Source organism: Pleurodeles waltl, chromosome 2_2 (genome assembly GCF_031143425.1).
Source record: "Pleurodeles waltl isolate 20211129_DDA chromosome 2_2, aPleWal1.hap1.20221129, whole genome shotgun sequence".
NCBI classification, from domain to species: domain Eukaryota; kingdom Metazoa; phylum Chordata; class Amphibia; order Caudata; family Salamandridae; genus Pleurodeles; species Pleurodeles waltl.
This window is the reverse complement of record NC_090439.1, coordinates 462,611,096-462,624,068: the sequence shown is the minus strand read 5'-3', so window position 1 is coordinate 462,624,068 and position 12,973 is coordinate 462,611,096.

The window sequence follows — 12,973 nt, the reverse complement described above, 5'->3', positions numbered from 1 at the left end:
AGTAGGGCTCTCTCTTTTCTCAGCTGCTTAACCAGTGCTTAATTGGAGCAGGTGGTTTCCGTTTTTGGGACCATCACTTATTTCATAGGGCCGGCACTAATTCTTCTGCCTCAAGCACTTTTCTGTGAGCAAAAGATACATATAGGAAAGACGGAGGAAGACAAAAATGAAAAAGCGTCACAAAGGACGAAAACAGAAAGCTGCAAGATTGCGCTGAAGTGGTAGGGAGTGGCTGTAAATGAATAAAAGAGGCCCAACATGGCTTCAGGATTACTCTGCCTCAGTATTCCGTATTGGCACATTTAATTGCAGCAGCCCCGTGTTCAGAAGAGTACTTTAGGCACCGGCTCGTTTTTATTTACAAATTAAGCACTGTGCTTAGCTTTCAAAGATTTCCCCTCTGCCACAATGCAGGGTAGCAGCTGCTTAGACGTCATAGCTCACTCTCCAGGTACAGATGGTGGAGCTCCACACTTTAGTCTGCACAAATGGCCTGGCTTGTCTGTCACTGCTTCCTTTACAGTCATTTGGTGGTGCACTCCTTCTTCTACATCGTGCCTCGCTGTTATGACAGATGCTGCCCTCAGGAAGAACTCTGCTCAGGGGAAGCCTGATGATGACAAATGTACATAGGGAGTTCTGATGAACTACTAGAATGCTGATATTCTATACTCAAGGCAACATTGAGGCACTCCTGGTGGCCATGTTAATTTAATAAGTGCTGCTGTTGAATTTAAAGCCTTTCCTATCGAGTCAATGCTCTTACAAATCAGGAGACACTCTGAATGAGTTCCTATTTGGACAGTTTATTTTTCCTTATAATTAATTATTCCACTTCCATTTGTCCGTAGCTGCATTTCCCTGTATGAAATTCACTGTCTTCAAAATATATACAGTTAAATATGAGGACATGATAAAACATGTTTGAAAATATATATTTATTGTCTGCAAAAAAGTCTCACTACATACCTTATAAACAACAACATTTAAATGTAATTAGTTTAAACATTTTTAAATAAGTAATAGTTGTAAATCTGACATGCCAATAAGGCTTCTATTTTAAAACCCAATGAAAACTGTCATGGACTAAAAATATATACAGAGTGGGAACACTTCATTAATATAATCCAAACACATGAAAATGAAAGTTTTCTTAGTGCCTTTAATTTAGGAACGAACAGTAACGCAGGTGAGAATCATTTTCATGTACATAACAAGCTTTCAAAACAACAAAAAACGCGTGATTCTGAGGTTGTTTTCTCCAGCAGGATGGATCCCACTGCAGGCACATTCTGTGAGCTGGGTGATCACAAGTTACAGTGGAGGTGAAATAGCACAGTGGGTTATGCACCGGTTTCAAACAATGTCTTGCAATCTGTAAAGTATACAGATTCTCTCAATGGTTTGTTACTCTAAGCTTGATAAAATATGGTATTTGCATTACTGTCTCACATACGCTTGCACATCTGGCATAAATACAGAACTGAAAAAGCCATAACCATTTAAACCTCAATTTATATCTTTGTAACTTGAAACATGTGAGTCTAAAGGGGCACTGTGTGTATATATCCTATGTGTTCAAGGCTAGAAAACAAGTCCTATAAAAGGAATTAAAGATTGTCTTTAAGCAGTGCATCTGCAGCTGTGTTCCACTGGTAATGAAAATATAATCTGCCCAGCCTCTCTTCAGGCTGTTGCTCTGCACGTCAAATGAAGGTACCCGGGGGCAGCATGGCTTCAGCCAGTCTCCCCTAGTTGGCAGGGGTAGTGATAGGTTGTGGTCGAGGAGGGCTGCGGTTTGATGTGGAGGGGGTATTTAGGTTCAGGGGGGAGGGGAATGCTGATACCCTTTGCTGCAACCATTTTGTGGGGTTAATAGAGGAGCTGGGTAGTGTTTCTTTCAGGCAGGTGCATAATTGTTTTCTTGTGAGGCAATTTTCTTTTGGGTGGGTATGGCATCCAATTTCTAGTAATTTGGAACGGGAAGCCCTGCATATGCTTTGCTTCACTGGTCAGGATGATTTGATTAAGACTGGGGTCTTCAACCAGGCATGAGTTAGAATGACCCTTCCTAGATGGGAGGCCTCAGGGGTGTAAAAACAGAGATTTTCCTGATAAATGTTTAGTCTTTACGTAATTATACTTACAAATTAATGTGTGAATTAATTTAATGATAATATTGTATTTACGAGAATCGTGACTAACCGAATGGCCACCATCATATGTAAGGCCTATATTTTGTCCATGCTAACTTAAGCTAATGAAATTCTTTTTTGTCATTAACTAAAATAAATGGTAGAAATAAATGTGTATTTGGTGGCCTCTGCTGGACTGAAGTAGAAGCAGATGTAAGGTCACTGTACAATGCAAGCTATATAAAATGTTTCTAGTGTGTTCCGTAGTTTGAGTGACTTCATTGTTTGTAGATATGATTCTAACTTGTATGCCTTTTCTCGAGAGGAAAGAAATGGTGTGGTAACATATTTTGTAATCCTTTTTCCTGTGACTTAGTATTCTGGTGGAGTGGAAACAATGAATCCATAGATGAAGCTGAAGAAGAGGAAGTATAGGATACAAATGTATTAGTTTAGATTTCATCAATGGAATAACAGAAAATAGAAGAGCTTAGAGTAAACTAATTGTATAATTTTGATATCTGTTAAAGTTCTGATTGGTCATAACTTTCTCACCTCATGCTTTATCCAATGATTTTCATTTAACAAGTTTAATTTAATGTTCAGTCACCATTGTTTGTGGGTCATTCTTCTGTGGGATTTTCGTGTATCTTGAGTCCTAGAGATTCTGTCACTTTATGATCTGTTACTTTGACATTTCATGTTTTACAGATAGCCTATCGACATTTCTGGTATTTTATTAGTTTATCTCTGTTCAACACTGAACTTATGCTTAGATGGTTTAGTGTATAATATAGTCCAAATTCTAAACCATTACCCCTATCCTTATACCTTTTCCTGTCCTGATGTTGGTGCCTAATGTTACTGTCCCACTGACGAAGTAAATGTTGTTGCTGATTTTCGTAGAGCTTTGGTAATTGTATGAGATGTGAAATGTTATTTGTCTTTTGTTTTTCAGGTACCAGCTGCAAAAGTTAATTTACTACTGCTTATTTTTGATAGCGCCATAGCTAGATGTTTTCTAACTCTGTGTTACTAAAACTTTTACATGAAGCCCGACGTGTCAATGCTAATTAGTGGTTAGTGAGGTATTACTCACATTCTCACGAACTCTGGTTGATATTTCCTGTCTTATTAGTATTCAGATATATTCAATTTCTTTTGCCCAGATTCTATTGCTATGGTTTTGTGTTATAACCATTGAGATAATTTGTCTTTTTGCATTGATTAAACTTAGACATATTCAGCATTCAAATCAGCCTTTGTTGTTTCTCTACATGTATCATTTGTGTTTGAGAATTATTTTAGTGACCTTAGCGCTGTTAATATAGGGAAATAAATTATTAACTTCTTAATAAACTTGTTTGGTTATTGAAGGTAAATTGATTATCATATGTGAAATGTGATGTTTAAGATGTATTTCGAATGACATTTATACAAAACAGATTTGGTTCGGTTCATCAACCTAGTGTGTGAAATCCACTATCTAGCCCTTGGTGACTAAAATATAGCTAGGGTTTCCCCGCATCAACAGGGGGAGTGGCTGCAACAGTCCCTGCGTGCTCACCACCAGGCGGGAAAAAAGTGTCCAAAGCACTCAGGAGGTCCTTTAGTGAGTGTCAGGCAAAAGGTGTTAGAAATGTGCCCCCAAAGAAAGAAAAGCCACTACCTATTGTGCAAGAGCTGGCTGAGAGGTATGGGCATGATGTAGCAGAAATTTTAATATTGTTCCTCATGTCACAGTGATCATCTGTTTGAGAATTATGTTAATCAAAGTACTAATAGTTTGATTGTAATGTGATGCACTGAGAAACCATGTTAGTGTGCATTCATCAAAGACTAGTCATCTAAACCTACGTGGTATTGAGATTAAATTACATTTGAATAATTTATCTGTCATTATGTTATATTTTAGAGTCTAAGGGGCAGATGTTTGGAAAGTGGCGCTGCACAGAGTGCAGTGACACTTTCCTTGCGCCGCTTAGCACCCCCTTACGCCACCATATGTGCGCCGTATTTAAAATACGGAGCACCATGGCGCAGGGTAAGGGGCAATAGTGTACTTTTCTATGATGCTATTAATGTACTCTGCAGGAGTAGCGCCAAAATATTGGTGCTACTCCTGCAGAGTACAATGGAGCCCATTCTAAAGAATGGAAGACCCCTTTTAACGCCTGCTCTTAAGCAGACGTTAAAAGTGCCATTGAAAATGGCGCAAGGAAATCTTATAGATTTCCTTGCGCCATTTTTCCGGCTCCCCTAAAGGGGAGTGCCCCCTTTGCATACATTCTGCATGGCGCAGTCATAATGTAGTGCAAAGGGTTACAGAGTGGCGCAATGCATGCATTGCGCCACTCTGTTAATACGGTGCTGGGATTTTGACCTCGTTGGGCCACATTAACATCAAAATAAATGATGTTAATGTGGCGCATGGTGGCGCTAGGGGCCTATAAATGTGCCCTTAAATTATTAGTTTGCATTAAATAAAACAATATTAGATTTTTGTTGAAAGTGTTCTAAATTTGTATGCAAAAATAGAGAAATGTAGCTCTGTTCCACATTAATGGAAATGTTTTCATATAGTTATTTCATTCAAAATGATTGTAATATACATGTTAGTGAAGGTTTACTAATGCTGAATTTATAGTTTGCATATTAAAATGTATTTTATTTGAATGATTAAATGTGCTTTTTTAATTCACTTGTATTAGCCTAAGTGAGGTGTGCTACGCCCTGTATTTGTGACTGTGCAGAAGATGTCAAGTCATCTTGCTAATATGTACTGTTCTTCCAGATCACGTTCCCATGAGAATGCTAGCTTGGTAATAGATGCTTATTGTTTTACACATAGTTAGCTTGGGAAGTTGTCCTCAAGGAAGGAACATTTAGGGCTGTGGATTGTCAAATTATACGTTTGTGGCGATCTTGTATGTAAGAGTACAGATGGACTTATGTCTGATGACAAACCTGGGAAACTACACCAATGTTTCAAGGTGGAAATGCAAGATTGGTTTCTTTTGGATGTAACCCCTTCAACATCAGGTGGACTGATGAGCTGACGAATTGTCTTGCCCTCTGAACTTTAATATATCAATCATTCACAGTTGAATCCTAAAATTACCTCAATTTAAAAATAGTACAGTGCAATCAGCAGTCATCTGACCAATTTGTGGCTTTACATTTTCATGAGTTATTAATCTCGAGAGAGCTCCAGTCTCATGCACTCCCCTTGTAACATATTGGATGCATGAAGTGTAACAAATAGGAGGTTGCTTGAACAGACATCAATACTTTTTCCTGTATGAATGTAAGAAAATACTCTATCTAATACTATACCTAATTCGAGAGAGGAAAGAGTTAGCGCTAACAAGTCATAAAAGGGACTCAGCTTGTACACTACACATATATTTACTCTCCACTCAAGAATGTGCCCCTGAACAGCTACTGAGATAGGAAGTATTTGCCTAGCTTTTAGATAAATAAATAAATAAATAGACAGCAGGTGAAGTCCCCTGTTATGCTTAACGATTAGGTTTCCTGTGACCCGAAGTGCACAAGGATGAGGTATTCAGGGAAATAGCTCAAGGAGAACAGGTACATCACACCTAGTACATTCCCAGTGTTAGTGCAGTGAACATTATGGCTAAATCGGATGAGGTAAAGGTGTAACTGACTATCCTTTTCAAGTGCACCTGACATAAAGGGGGTCATTACAACATTGGCGGTAAATGCCGCTTACCACCGTGCAGAAGACTGCCAGCACACCGCCGCGGAATTCCACCTCAGCTATTATGACCCACAGCTCGGAATCCGCCAAAATTTAGACACCCACACAAGTCCACCACACCAAAGGTCAGTGATAAACTGGCGATAACATAACCTCCACCGTCACGGCAACAGGAATACGCCCACACTTTCAAGACCCACGAATCCACGCGGCGGTCTTTCAACCACGGTATTCCATTGGGGGTACACACTGTCACACTCAAAATACACACACTCTTACAAAACACATCTACATTGGACAAATCAAAATACACACACCTGATACACACACACACCATTCCCACACACTAAATACAATATAAAACACACACCCACATCACCCACAAACCCCTATGACAAAAATTGAGAAAGAAGGCCAGAGAGAGACACCACCAGAAACAACACTAGCATCCACAGGCACTCAACACCATCACTCACACAACATCCACGCACCTCACACAACACACCCCTAAATATCACCCCACACATCACAACACACATCACCCCACACATCATCCACACCACCCGATGGCACCGCAAAGACACCCCAAGTTTTCTGAGGAGGAGCTCAGGGTCATGGTGGAGGAAATCATCCGGGTAGAGCCACAGCTATTCAGATCACAGGTGCAGCACACCACCATAGCTAGGAAGATGGAGCTATGGCGCAGAATAGTGGACAGGGTCAACGCAGTGGGACAGCACCCAAGAACACGAGATAACATCACGAAGAGGTGGAACGTCCTATGGGGGAAGGTGTGTTCTGAGGTCTCAAGACACCAGATTGCAGTTCAGAGGACTGGCGGCGGACCCTCACCTCCTCCCCCAGAACTAACAACATGGGAGGAGCAAGTCTTGACTATGCTGCATCCTGAGGGCCTTGCAGGAGTAGATGGAGGAATGGACTCTGGTAAGTAAAATCTTAACTACTTCATCCCCCACCCTACCTGCATGCTATCACATACCCCCACCCTCGCCCTCACCCCCATCACTCCAACTCCTCACAAATGTCCCACTATCACAAACCACACTGTAGGAAGTTGGCTCTGTATGCACTATTTCAAAGTAAGGAATAGTATGCAAAGAGTCCCAGGGTTCCCCTTAGAGGTAAGATAGTGGCAAAAAGAGATAATTCTAATGCTCTATTTTGTGGTAGTGTGGTCGAGCAGTAGGCTTATCAGAGGGTAGTGTTCAACAGTTCCTGGGGGAGGTAAGTGTTTGTTAGTTTTTGCAGGTAAGTAAACCACCTACGGGGTTCAAAGGTGGGTCCAAGGTAGGTGCCCTGGTTCCAGTCTGCCAGCAGGTAAGTACCCGCGTCTTCGGAGGGCAGACCAGGGGGGTTGTGTAGGGCACCGGGGGGGGGGGACACAAGTCCACACAGAAAGTACACCCTCAGCGGCACGGGGGCGGCCGGGTGCAGTGTGCAAACAAGCGTCGGGTTCGCAATAGGATTCAATGGGAGACCAAGGGGTCTCTTCAGCGATGCAGGCAGGCAAGGAGGGGATTCCTCGGGGTAGCCACCACCTGGGCAAGGGAGAGGGCCACCTGGGGGTCGTTCCTGCACTGGAGGTCGGATCCTTCAGGTCCTGGGGGCTGCGGATGCAGTGCCTTTACCAGGTGTCGGGTCTTTGAAGCAGGCAGTCGCAGTCAGGGGGAGCCTCGGGATTCCCTCTGCAGGCGTCGCTGTGATGGGTCAGGGGGGTCAACTCTGGCTACTCACGGTCTTGTAGTCGCCGGGGAGTCCTCTCTGTGGTGTTTGTTCTCCACAAGTCGAGCCGGGGGCGTCGAGTGCAGAGTGCAAAGTCTCACGCTTCCGACGGGAAACGTGTGTTGCTTCAAAGTTGCTTCTTTGTTGCAAAGTTGCAGTCTTTGTGGAACAGAGCCGCTGTCCTCGGGAGTTCTTGGTCCTTCTAGATGCCGGGCAGTCCTCTGAGGCTTCAGAGGTCGCTGGTCCCTGTGGAACGCGTCGCTGGAGCAGTGTCTTTAGAAGTGGGGAGACAGGCCGGTAGAGCTGGGGCCAAAGCAATTGGTGTCTCCGTCTTCTCTGCAGGGTTTTTCAGCTCAGCAGTCCTTCTTCGTCTTAGGTTGCAGGAATCTATCTTGCTGTGTTCTGGGAGCCCCTAAATACAGAATTTAGGGGTGTGTTTAGGTCTGAGAGGGCAGTAGCCAATGGCTACTGTCCTTGAGGGTGGCTACACCCTCTTTGTGCCTCCTCCCTGAGGGGAGGGGGGCACATTCCTATCCCTATTGGGGGAATCCTCCATCTGCAAGATGGAGGATTTCTAAAAGTCAGACCTCAGCTCAGGACACCTTAGGGGCTGTCCTGACTGGCCAGTGACTCCTCCTTGTTTTTCTCATTATCTCCTCTGGCCTTGCCGCCAAAAGTGTGGCCGTGGCCGGAGGGGGCGGGCAACTCCACTAGCTGGAGTGCCCTGGGGTGCTGTAACAAAGGGGGTGAGCCTTTGAGGCTCACCGCCAGGTGTTACAGTTCCTGCAGGGGGAGGTGAGAAGCACCTCCACCCAATACAGGCTTTGTTACTAGCCACAGAGTGACAAAGGCACTCTCCCCATGTGGCCAGCAACATGTCTGGTGTGTGGCAGGCTGCTAAAACTAGTCAGCCTACACGTGAAGTCGGTTAAGGTTTCAGGGGGCACCTCTAAGGTGCCCTCTGGGGTGTATGTTACAATAAAATGCACACTGGCATCAGTGAGCATTTATTGTGCTGAGAAGTTTGATACCAAACTTCACAGTTTTCAGTGTAGCCACTATGGTGCTGTGGAGTTCGTGCATGACAGACTCCCAGACCATATACTCTTATGGCTACCCTGCACTTACAATGTCTAAGGTTTTGCTTAGACACTGTAGGGGCATAGTGCTCATGCACTTATGCCCTCATCTATGGTATTGTGCACCCTGCCTTAGGCCTGCTAGACGGGTGACTGACTTGTACCTATAGGCAGTGTGAGGTTGGCATGGCACCCTGAAGGGAGTGCCATGTCGACTTAGTCTTTTTATCCCCACTAGCACACACAAGCTGGCAAGCAGTGTGTCTGTGCTGAGTGAGGGGTCCCCAGGGTGGCATAAGATATGCTGCAGCCCTTAGAGACCTTCCCTGGCATCAGGGCCCTTGGTACCAGGGGTACCAGTTACAAGGGACTTACCTGGATGCCAGGGGGTGCCAATTGTGGAAACAAAAGTACAGGTTAGGGAAAGAACACTGGTGCTGGAGCCTGATTAGCAGGCCTCAGCACACTTTCAAATCATAACTTGGCATCAGCAAAGGCAAACAGTCAGGGGGTAACCATGCCAAGGAGGCATTTCCTTACACCCCCCCCACAAACGAAAGAGGATGAGACCAACCTTTCCCAAGAGAGTTTTCATTTTCTAAGTGGAAGAACCTGGAAAGGCCATCTGCATTGGCATGGGCAGTCCCAGGTCTGTGTTCCACTATAAAGTCCATTCCCTGTAGGGAGATGGACCACCTCAACAGTTTTGGATTTTCACCTTTCATTTGCATCAGCCATCTGAGAGATCTGTGTTCAGTCTGAACTACAAAGTGAGTACCAAAGTGGTATGGTCTCAGCTTCTTCAGGGACCAAACCACAGCAAAGGCGTCCTTCTCACTGGCACTCCAACGCTGCTCCCAGGGGAGTAACCTCCTGCTAATGAAAGCAACAGGCTGGTCAAGGCCATCATCATTTGTTTGGGACAAAACTGCCCCTATCCCATGTTCAGAGGCATCAGTCTGCACAATAAACTGCTTGGAGTAATCTGGAGCTTTGAGAACTGGTGCTGTGCACATTGCTTGTTTCAGGGTGTCAAAGGCCTGTTGGCATTCTACAGTCCAGTTTACTTTCTTGGGCATTTTCTTGGAGGTAAGTTCTGTGAGGGCCGTCACTATAGATCCATATCCCTTCACAAACCTCCTGTAGTACCCAATCAAGCCAAGGAATGCCCTGACTTGAGTCTGGGTTTTTGGAGCTGCCCAGTCCAGAATAGTCTGGATCTTAGGCTGGAGTGGCTGAACTTGGCCTCCACCTAGAAGGTGTCCCAAGTAAACCACAGTTCCCTGCCCTATCTGCCATTTGGATGCCTTGATAGAGAGGCCTGCTGCTTGCAGAGCCTTCAAAACCTTCTTCAGGTGGACCAGGTGATCCTGCCAGCTGGAGCTAAAGACAGCAATATCGTCAAGATAAGCTGCACTAAAGGACTCCAAGCCAGCAAGGACTTGATTCACCAACCTTTGGAAGGTGGCAGGGGTATTCTTTAAACCAAAAGGCATAACAGTAAACTGATAATGCCCATCAGGTGTGGAGAATGCTGTCTTTTGTTTTGCTCCTGGTGCCATTTTGATTTGCCAGTACCCTGCTGTCAAGTCAAAGGTACTTAGGAATTTGGCAGCACCTAGTTTGTCTATCAGTTCATCTGCCCTTGGAATGGGATGGGCATCTGTCTTGGTGACAGAATTAAGTCCTCTGTAGTCCACACAAAACCTCATCTCTCTCTTTCCATCTTTGGTGTGAGGTTTGGGGACTAAGACCACTGGGCTAGCCCAGGGGCTGTCAGAGTGCCCAATGACTCCCAATTCCAGCATCTTGGGGACTTCCACCTTGATGCTTTCCTTAACTTGGTGAGACTGTCTGAATATTTTGTTTTTGACAGGCATGCTGTCTCCTGTGTCCACATCATGGGTACACAGGTGTGTCTGACCAGGGGTTAGGGAAAAGAGCTCAGCAAACTGTTGCAGGACCTTCCTGCAGTCAGATTGCTGTTGGCCAGAGAGGGTGTCTGAATAGATCACTCCATCAACTGAGCTATCTTTAGGGTCTGTGGAGAGGAGATCAGGGAGAGGTTCACTCTCAGCTTCCTGGTCCTCATCTGTTTCCATCAACAGATTCACATCTGCCCTGTCATGGAAGAGCTTGAGGCGGTTCACATGGATCACCCTTATGGGGGCCCTGCTTGTGCCTAGGTCCACCAGGTAGGTGACCTGACTCTTCTTTTCTAGCACTGGGTAAGGGCCACTCCATCTGTCCTGAAGTGCCCATCGAGCCACACGCTCCAGAACCCAGACTTTCTGCCCTGGCCGAAATTCAACCATAGCAGCCTTTTGGTCATACCAAAACTTCTGGAGCTGTTGGCTGGCCTCAAGGTTTTTACTTGCCTTTTCCATATACTCTGCCATCCTTGAACGTAGGCCTAGTACATAGTCCACTATATCTTGTTTAGGCTCATGAAGAGGTCTCTCCCAGCCTTCTTTCACAAGAGCTAGTGGTCCCCTTACAGGATGGCCAAACAGAAGTTCAAAGGGAGAAAACACTACTCCCTTCTGAGGCACCTCTCTGTAAGCGAAAAGCAGACATGGCGAGAGGACATCCCATCTCCTTTTGAGTTTTTCAGGGAGCCCTATGATCATGCCCTTCAATGTCTTGTTAAATCTTTCAACAAGACCATTGGTTTGTGGATGATATGGTGTGGTGAATTTGTAAGTCACCCCACACTCATTCCACATGTGTTTCAGGTATGCTGACATAAAGTTGGTACCTCTGTCAGACACCACCTCCTTAGGAAAACCCACTCTGGTAAAAATACCAATGAGTGCTTTGTCTACTGCAGGGGCAGTAGTCGACCTAAGGGGAATTGCTTCAGGGTATCTAGTAGCATGATCCACTACTACTAGTAAGTATTGGTTCCCTGAGGCTGTGGGAGGTTCAAGTGGACCCACTATGTCTACACCCACTCTTTCAAAGGGGACCCCCACCACTGGAAGTGGAATGAGGGGGGCCTTTGGGTGTCCACCTGTCTTACCACTGGCTTGACAGGTGGCACAGGAGACACAAAACTCCTTGACCTTCTGGGACATGTTGGGCCAATAGAAGTGGTTGACTAGTCTCTCCCACGTCTTGGTTTGTCCCAAATGCCCAGCAAGAGGAATGTCATGAGCTAAGGTTAGAATGAACTCCCTAAACTCCTGAGGCACTACCACTCTCCTAGTGGCACCAGGTTTGGGATCTCTTGCCTCAGTGTAGAGGAGTCCATCTTCCCAATTGACTCTGTGTGTTCCTGGTATTTTTCCATTGGACTCTTCAGCAGCTTGCTGCCTAAGGCCTTTAAGAGAGGGACAGGTTTCTTGCCCCTTACACAACTGCTCCCTTGAGGGTCCCCCTGGGCCTAGGAGCTCAACCTGATAAGGTTCTAACTCCATGGGCTCAGTTCCCTCAGAGGGCAGAACTTCTTCCTGAGAAGAGAGGTTCTCTTTTAATTGTTGTGTTGCAACTGGTTCCCCAGTTGTCTTTCCTTTTCTCTTGGAGGGTTGGGCCCTTTTTCCAGGCTCCAACACCACTTTTTCACCATGAGCCTTGCACTGTGCCCTTGTCTTGACACACACCAGTTCAGGGATACCCAGCATGGCTGCATGGGTCTTCAGTTCTACCTCAGCCCATGCTGAGGACTCCAGGTCATTTCCAAGCAAACAGTCTACAGGGATATTTGAGGGGACCACCACCTGTTTCAGGCCATTGACCCCTCCCCACTCTAAAGTTACCATAGCCATGGGATGTACTTTAGTCTGATTGTCAGCGTTGGTGACTGGATAAGTTTGTCCAGCCAGGTATTGACCAGGGGAAACCAGTTTCTCTGTCACCATGGTGACACTGGCACTTGTATCCCTCAGGCCTTCTACACTTTGCCCATTAATTAAGAGTTGCTGTCTGTATTTGTTCATATTACGGGGCCAGGCAGCCAGTGTGGCTAAATCCACCCCACCCTCAGAGACTAATGTAGCTTCAGTGTGAACCCTGATTTGCCCTGGGCACACTGTTGATCCCACTTGGAGACTGGCAATTCCAGTGTTAGCTGGAGTAGAGTTAGAAGTGGAACCTTCCTTGGGACAGGCCTTGTCTCCAGTTTGGTGTCCTGGCTGATTACAGCTACGACACCAGGCCTTTTTGGGATCAAAGTTTTTACCCTTGTCCCCAAAATTGGATTGTGAAGAGGCTCTGGGCCCTCCCTCCTGAGCAGGTTTTTGGGCCCTGTAGAAGACTCTTTACTATTTTTCCCTTTGGATGTCTCAACA